Source organism: Anguilla rostrata, chromosome 18 (genome assembly GCF_018555375.3).
Source record: "Anguilla rostrata isolate EN2019 chromosome 18, ASM1855537v3, whole genome shotgun sequence".
NCBI lineage: Eukaryota > Metazoa > Chordata > Actinopteri > Anguilliformes > Anguillidae > Anguilla > Anguilla rostrata.
The window spans coordinates 25,719,550-25,728,545 of NC_057950.1; positions in this window are offsets into that span (position 1 = coordinate 25,719,550).

The following is an 8,996-nucleotide window of genomic DNA, read 5'->3' on the forward strand; positions in this document are numbered from 1 at the left end:
AAAATGATTGACTTTGATATTACAATGTTGATCAATTCAATTTTATGATCCAAGTATTTTGACAGTATGCACAGTGTGTGTGCTACCAGTCGAATATATGCTGCAAGAAACATCATTGCCCTTTAGAATTCAATATAAGCAATCAAGTGTTTTATGGCTGTCATATTTACATGAAATCTCTCCAATCATTATACTGTATTTCCCAAAGCAAAATTGGTTTGAATAAACCCATTCTGTCCATAGAGAATGCAAGCCATCAATCACTGTAAGTAAAAAAAATAAAAAAATCAAGTCTGTTATAATCCTCTGTCCTACAAATCTCAGTGTAATGAACGAGCACTTCATTTACAGTTTCTCCGGGATTAAAATAACAATTATGAAATTCTCATAAAGATTATGTAAAAGCAGAGGTCAAGGACAATTGTCTTTGACTTTCCTCAAGGGAAGTTAATTAGCAAAGTTGAGTCTTTCTGCGCGTATCTTCATCAACACTGCCTCCCTTCTCCACAGGCGGTGTGGCCTGCTGCAGGGATTGGAGTTGTTATGGGGGAGCAGGCCCACCCCACCCCCATCCCAAACCCCCAGCTCCACTGGCTGATAGGTAAAGAAAAAAAAGAGAAAAAAAAACAGGTAAAAAAAAAAGCATCTTTATGAAAAATGGTTATCTGTTGTGTTCGTTAAATCCGCATTCTGAAATGCAAAGCAAAACAAGCTTACGTAACTGTTCCTGGAATACTGCATTGGTTATGAATGAAACAACAAGCTCCTATATACAGTATCTTTCACCACTTAATTGTCTCAGATCTGACCTTTGCTCAGATCTACACAAGTTCTTTGCTTCTTTTTGAAATGACAAGCACGCTTTCTCTGACAGATTGTTTCATTGCATAGCCACCATCTTAATTTATTTTTTTAAAAGCTATATCTCCACATCAAGATTTACCATAATGAGAAGGAATTTGGTGAACTTTGACTGTTAAAGACAATTCACAGTTCACTTCTTACTGCAGCACTCATATTTACTCAACCCCATATCACTTTGCCCAGTTCCACTGGGTTATCTAGTCATTCTGTCTCACTTATTACAAATGGCAAGTGGATATATATAATCATCACAAATGACACACTTTTAACTCAAGACGATAAATACAGACTTGCAGAACTGCTGATTTCGCAAAGCAAATTGCATCACTCTGAGTACTTATTTGGACACAAGTCTTAGGACGATGACAGTCATGTAGTTCAAACTCAGTGCATAAATTGCACAGGGAACGCTACATTTATGAGATTTATTAATTTTCCCAGTTTCATAACAAGTTTATTGAAGGTTGACAGGTTAAATAAATGAGATTTGGCCCGTGTTGGAAAACTGTTTGCGACAGCCAATGCTTTGAGATATCTCTGCACAATCAAATCAGGCAATCTTTGTGCTGTCTGAATATTTAATCATGTCCCATTACTGTTAAACAGATGCTAATGATGAACAAATTATTTCTGTAATGGGTCTCCATGACATAGTGAATATGAGTCTTATCTGGGGCATTGAGTTATACAGCTTATCCGTTTAAAAAATGAAAAGAAAAAAAAACAAAACAAGCTAGAGAGTCCTAACAAACGGTTTATGATCCAGACACAACCGTAATTGATTGATTAAACATTCCAAATACCTGGTGTGGTCTCCTGGTGTCATGGTAGTTATGATATTAATCATAGCTCCCGACACTCTGCTACAGCAACATCACATATAATTACATGGAGACAGCACTGTTTGATTGAGAACATTCTATTCGCCCAGTACTATAACTCATTTTGCACATGTAGAGGTTACTGTTCAGTATCCTTTCCATGAAAGAAAACAAAGCTAAATAAATTACAGCTAAAATTAACGGACTGTATAAATAATATTGATATTGTGAGGCCTTAATGGTTGATATAAAAATGTGGAAGTGGAAGAAGCAATTTAAATAGATTTATAGCAATAATAACCTCATACACATTATAAATACTACAGCTATGTTTTGCTCGAAAAATGCAAGGGTGACTGCCAAGCAATAGCTGCTTCCTGGAATGGCGCCCCCGTGTTGCAATGACAACATGCGTTTGCTGGTAATTTGTTTTAAAGGAGTATCATCTGTACTTATGTATATTTTTTGAACGGGTGTCCTAGAGTGGTTGTTTGCTTTGTAACTCAGGAGCTAGCAGCAATATGCAGTGCTAATTTGAGGATCTCGCTTTCCTGAAGTGAGAGAGGTCGGACTACGTGTGACTGGCTCCAGATAACATACATACGTGTTGGAGGTCATGTCAATTCAGGTGTGGGGGATCACTGGATATCTTTGGGGTCTGAAGCTCCAGGTCTTCAAAGGAAGCAAATTCTGCACAATAGTTATTCACCAACACAAATAAATAAATAGCAACAAACCACCAACTATCTCTAAACATACATTCTGTGCAGATATATTACAAAAACACATGCTAATTTGTCATTGCAACATGTTTTGTCTTATGTAAACTGTTATGGTGACTTGTATTTGTTTCAGGAAGATTTATGCTTCCTGGATTCTTTGTGTATATTTGTGAAAAAAAAAAAAAACTTCACCCTTGCTAAAATGAAAAGGCACACAGATTTCAAACAATTAGTCAGCGATTATTATTATTGCTGTTATTATAACTAGTCCTAGTATCCTAGCTGTTGTCATAACCCTAAACCTACCTCTCACTGCTGAGCCCTGCCCTTACCCTAACCCTAACCTTTACACTTTTAATCAACATCATATCACCAGGAAATGGGATAGAGATTCACATGTTATTTCTGTGTGTTCGGTGAGAATTCATTCCCAATCTGCAAATATTATGTTGAGGGTTTTTGTTTAAATCTCTGGTGCCGTAGGCATAAGTTTTGAAATATATAATAAACTAGCCTCTCTCTCTCTCTCTCTCTCTCTCTCTCTCTCTCACTCACTTTATCTCTCTCTGGCTCTCTCTCTCTCTCTCTCTGTCTCTCTCTCTCTCTCTCTCTCGCCTTTGTTGTGGTTGATTTGAATGTTATACGCACTGAATTGGTTTTCCTCAGCGTGAGGCTGAAACTTCATTAAGTCCTTCACACGCGGTAAATTAGCCACACAAAGGGCCGCCCTGGTATTAGAGTGTTAGGTCCTCACAGCCGTGCTTTTATAAAGGTCTGACCCGTACAGTACACCCTGCACACCCTGGCCCAGTCCACCACAGCCGACCGCGGCCGACTCCCAGAACTCCAGAACCCGCACTATTATTACTGCACACAAGCAGAGCGGAGCGCAAAAAAAAAAAAGCATTCGATTCTCACCACAACTAAAAGAGAACCTCAGACAAAGGGAGGAAAAAAATACACCTGTTTAATCCAGAATATTCAACCCCGTCTGTCCTTTTTTTTGCAGGAACCCCCCGTCAGTCAATTACGGAGGCAAAACTCAGATTTCTGGGAAGATATGAAAGCTTTTCATATGCTAAACCCGAGCTAAACCTCGGCAGCGGCAGCCGTCGTGGCCTAGGGACGGACGTTGGAATAAAGCTGGCAGCGTTGCCCGCATTCACCCAGCTCTGAGATTAAGAGAACTCCAAATGCCTGATGAGAGAGAGAGAGAGGTAGACAGAGAGAGAGAGAGAGAGAGAGAGAGAGAGAGAGAGAGAGTGAGAGAGAGAGAGAGGAGAAAGAGAGAGAGAGAGAGAGGGGGAGAGAGAGAGAGAGAGCGAGAGAGAGAGCGAGAGAGAGAAAAAGAGTATCACACTTGCCAAACAGGTAGCTCAGAGAGGCAGGTGTAGCATTACATAATTAGCCACTAAACAGTGAAAAGGGGATTATTGCAAATTGAGCTTTGCTAGCCTTCAGATGCGGCGGGCCCCACGGCTGTCTCTGAGGACTCTCTGTGCCGGTCTTAAACCCCCCCGGGGGAGGGGGGGGGGGGGGGGCGGAGGCCGGGCAGACGCGGAAACTGATAAACCGTCACCTGTGAGCGCGGGGGTCACTCGCGCTGAACCGGGATCAGTCGCCGCGCGCGGCCCCCTGTTTCAGCGGCGCTCTCCTGTCGTCTGCAGTCCATTGTTCCGCAGAAAATAGTGAAAGGTAAAAAAAAAGAAAGAAAGAAAAAAACGCATGACTGTTGACAGCCACCTCGTGCAAATGAACAGCGCGTCGTTTGTGAACCGTTTAGAAAGGCTAACGCGGGGCGCTGCGCGGCGTTACACGCGCTCCTGCGTGCTTTTGCCCTGTCTTTGCCCACCGGGATATTCCAGAGAGATGTGAGCTTCTGCAAACCCTGAGCATTCAGTGTGATTGAAATCTGTCTGCTCAAATAGATCTCACCTAGTAGTATGTTACTTAACCAGCTGGACGTTTACTATTTAAACAATTTAAACAATTCAAACTGACCCCAGGTCAGGTTCCAGGCTGGTCATTCGCTTGTTCTTCCCATCACAAAGCCCAGCCATTGTCCTGGAGATGACTGGGTGGCACTGTAGTATAATGGGTAAGGAACCGGTCATGTAACCTAAAAGTCACAGGTTCGATTCCTTGGTAGGGCATTGCCGTTTTACCCTTGAGCAAGGTACTTATGCTGCATTGCTTCAGTATGTATCCAGCAGTTTAAATGGATGCAGTGTAAATGCTGTGTGAAAAGTTTGTGTAAGTTGCTCTGGATAAGAGCGTCTGCTAAATGTAACGTGATGTCATTTCTGAGGGAAACGATGAGGAGGAGGGTGAGCTGAGCGATCTTTAGCGCCTGTCCCAGTGCCCGCGCGCCCCGCTGGCCTACCGCCACCGTCGGCGCCCCTAGACACGCTGCTCGCGCAGCGACGTCTTTGCGTCTGAGGGGGACCTGCGACACTGTCGCTGGATCTTAAGACTCGCCGAGAGCTTCTCCGCAGCGGATGCCCGGGCGGGCTGAGGAGCTGGCTCCGCCGCGCCGGTAACCCAGCGTGCCAATTACACGGGCACGCAAAGCCGTCCTGTCCAGGGGACGGGCGTGGTCAGAGCGGGGGGGGCACGACGGCGGTCCTCCGCGCTGGGCGCGTGGTTAAAAATGAGGCCTCGTGACGAATGAGCCCGGAGGCTTGGTACCGGCCCACCGCAGGCCTGGTGGATTCGGGCGGAGCCTGACGTGTGGCGGTAATACCAGGGCCCGGCCCGGTCCGGCCCCGTCACAGACACGCGGGGGGGCTGCAGCGCTCTCCAGAACTCATTAAGGGAGGAGAAACGGGAATCAAACGGGGGGGGCGCGAGTTGGGTCCGAGGGGCTCCCCACAGAGACCTCGTCTCAGACTGGGGAGCGCCGCACTTATCTCTGTCCCAGGGTCTCATGGGAGGCTGTGGGAAAGGGGTGTGTTTTCTGCACAAAAATTATATGTTCATACTGTACATACAGCAAGCTGGCTGTAGCTCAGGGTCCTGCTGCCATTTTCAAACCCAACAGAGAATGTGGATGCTAACACATACAAACAAACTTCTTTGGTTACAAAGAATTAAACTCATAAAATGCATTTTTCATGTTATCGAGTTTGAATGTTGTCACTGTATGTACTGTATTGCCAACAATGCTACTACTCTCTAACATAATTACAAACAAGGATCCCATGAAGAACATGGTGACATTTCAAATAATTAAAAAGGGCCCATAATTCAGTAACATGACTATACAAAGTGAGGTTTCATTGCATCTCAGAAAAAGAAATTGTTTAAAGTCAATAAAAAAATAGAGTGAAACATCATCTCCCCTCTAGGAGATTTTTATTTTTTGCTCTGAAAGACATCTGGTGTGATTTTTCAGAGCCATTTTTTTATATCTCCTATAAATGCAAACGGGAGTAAAATAATCCAAACAGCTTCACAGTGAGCATCTCTTTGGGACAAATGGAAGATTTGGAAGAGTTTTAATTAAAATACATGAAAACACAATGAGACATTTGTGATTTGTTTTCAGGCTGTTGTGTTTATAATAATGATTTTAGACATTCCAGGTTTACTGTCATTCACCACGGCCACCATTTATAGAAAGGCTGCAAATGTACAATGTGCTTGTATGTTTTTATTACATTTATATATTTAATGTTTTATATTTCATGTATATCCTTGGGACTGTATAAGTAACTCCTACAGTGGACACAAGTTAAACAACCAGCTAGGCAGCTAAATATCCTACGGGTCAGTTAACTGGCTAGTTTACTAAGATAGCTCTGCTAATATCATCAATGTATATACATTTTCAAACCAGCCTATATATTAGCCGAAACTTCAACAGGACCATGTTATTAAACACTGAGGCAAAACATTTTCAGTGTGTACAGAGTTCACGTCCAATTTCACATTATTCACATCGCACGAAATAAGCTGCAGTTATAAACTCTCTTCTGGAACCGTTCCAGCTCACAATGTGGGTTAGAAATATTTGTAACCCCAAAGCCAAAACCACGACCTAAAAGTACAAGCTTGTCAAATTAACCTTGCAGAAAGAAAGAAAGAAAAAGACAAAACATATACATATATACACACGCAGCTAAAATGTCTTGAAGTCATATATAAGGTCTTTGATCTGTCTCCACACGCGAGTCAGAGCATTGTTCTGTTCTGGAGGCTAATCTCACATTCTCTCTGAACTTCTTCCAATGATATCCTCTCATCATTCTCCTAATGAAGCTAAATGGCTATACATTTCAGCATGATATGTGAGGACTTGCAGAAATGAATGGACGACACCAGAAAAGTCTGCTGGTTATGAATTTTTAATCTACTTTATTCCTCTGTTAGGAAAAACAAGGAACAAGTGACATTTAACAGTAGATGGTGTAAAATGTACAGGTTAGTACAGTATGATCAGATAAACTGTCTCTTCTCATCTCGTGCATATTCTGGAGACCTCCGGAATCTGCAGCTGTAAAGTCATGTGACCAAAGTCATGTGACCAGTGATGAAATCCATTTTGCACACTGCAGTTCACAGATGTACTATATCTCATCCGCACAAGAGATTCAAAAGATAATATTTGGTATTATTTAATATTACTTGGCCAAAATTATGAAAAGTGCAGACACTTAAAGTAATTTATGCTGGGAAGAAATAAATGTTTTACATTATTTAAAGACACGGTTAGTTAGCAGACAGGCCCTATACCAAAAGCATCATTTGTGCATATTGAGGCGCTGCAAATAAGGCTATAATATTGGTTCCAGCCCCTTACTGAGTTTATTCTGATATTGGAGTCCCCCCTTTGACTTCAAATATAACTTTGACCATGTTGTAGAATGTGATGCATTTGCTAAGGGCTGTAACAGCAGCATCACCAACAGTAATGAAATAAGGATACCGTGATTGATTGGGCTTTAAAAATGGGCATTCAGAGTCATTTCATAAATCTCCAGTAGGGCGGCGACCTCAGTCTCGAGCACGTCGTAAATCTCTATCAGTCAAACCGGACATGAAAACAGACCAAGAATGTTTGCTCTAATCTCGCTGCTATTTAAGGCCAACTCCAAGTTCACAAAGGCAAGGTTCACAGAGGCGCATGAAGCCACGAAGCCACCTGTTAGACAATCATTTAGGAAGTAATAAATTTCAGTTTCGATAAAGAAGGGAAAGAACACACATCTGCCAGTGATTACAGGCATGCAGATGTACAGTGAGGAGGACGCTTTCGACGTCCACCGAAAGAAACTAAAATTAAAGCTGACAAATAAAGCTTTAACCTCATACTCATTGCTTCATTTTAAATCCAATGTGTTGGAATAGAGAGCCAAAATAATCACTGTCAAAATACTTACTTATATACTCTTATTATTATCATGATTATTATTAATAATGATAATAATGATAATAACAATGTTCCGTCATACTGAAAAATTGCTTCAGAAACAGAGGTTTTTATTTTATTTTTACGTCTGAGATAAGTTGAGAAAAGTAGCCTTGGCAGGTTTAAATAAATTAAATTATGAAGACAATGAGGACGACGATGATGAAAATATTTGACTCAAACGGAGGGAAATTCAATTGTCTGAAGGGTTGCGATAGCACACTGAACTCGCGCATCCTGTTTATCTGCCGCATCTGCTTGTCGGTGACACACTTTATTCACCGGAGGGTTCAGCAGGGTTGCCAGAGTGAGAGCCCGGGCGACGTGCGCACTGCGGGGTGTGATTGGGAGCGCTCAGCCCCGCACACGTCCCAGCACCGAAACACACCCAAGCCCCTGCATTTAGAGTGACCCCACGCAGCCGCGGGAGAGGGACCCATATATTACAGCTGCGACGCAGCGCTGGGTTAATGGGGGATTATTACCAGGGTATTTCATTTAAATTGCAGCCGACGCACACTGTGCAGAAAATTGGATATGCACTCTGTTGGCCTTATCGGTTGATAATGCGAGCGCCTCTGTCAGTTTAAAGTTTACAGACTCGGAATCCCCCATGCGGAGGGGCTCCACTCTGAAACTGGAGAGCCGCACTCTGCTCAGCCTCCGACAGTCCACAGCAAAATCAGACTCGCAGCTACATATGCTAACGTGTCAATATTAACATAGTTACGTTATCGCACATTATGCACCATTTAGACAGGTTTTCTGAAGTCAAAGACACTGAGCAAAATGATTGAATAAAAGCATGGCCATTTCAGAAGGAAGAAAAATAGTAGTGTTCTATTCAATTCAAGAATATTCAATGGGGATCCATTTCTACTAAATAGGCCATATATTTTATTTCATTGATATTTCAGATACTGAACCAGACCCATGGCATTTTGTTTCTGGGTAATGAGGGGGGGGGGGGGGGGGAATTCTCTCCCACCACAATGTCTCCGGTTCTGTGCTCTGAAAACAGGGCGGTGACATCGCTGTCAGTCATTGTCTGTGCTTAATTAGCCGTGATTGATGCAGATTCCTGGAGAGGGGCAATGTGATAATTGACTGACAAGAGGGCTCTATCGACCTCATGCTGAGGGAAGACTGTATTGCAGGTGAGATAAACTGCCCTAGATA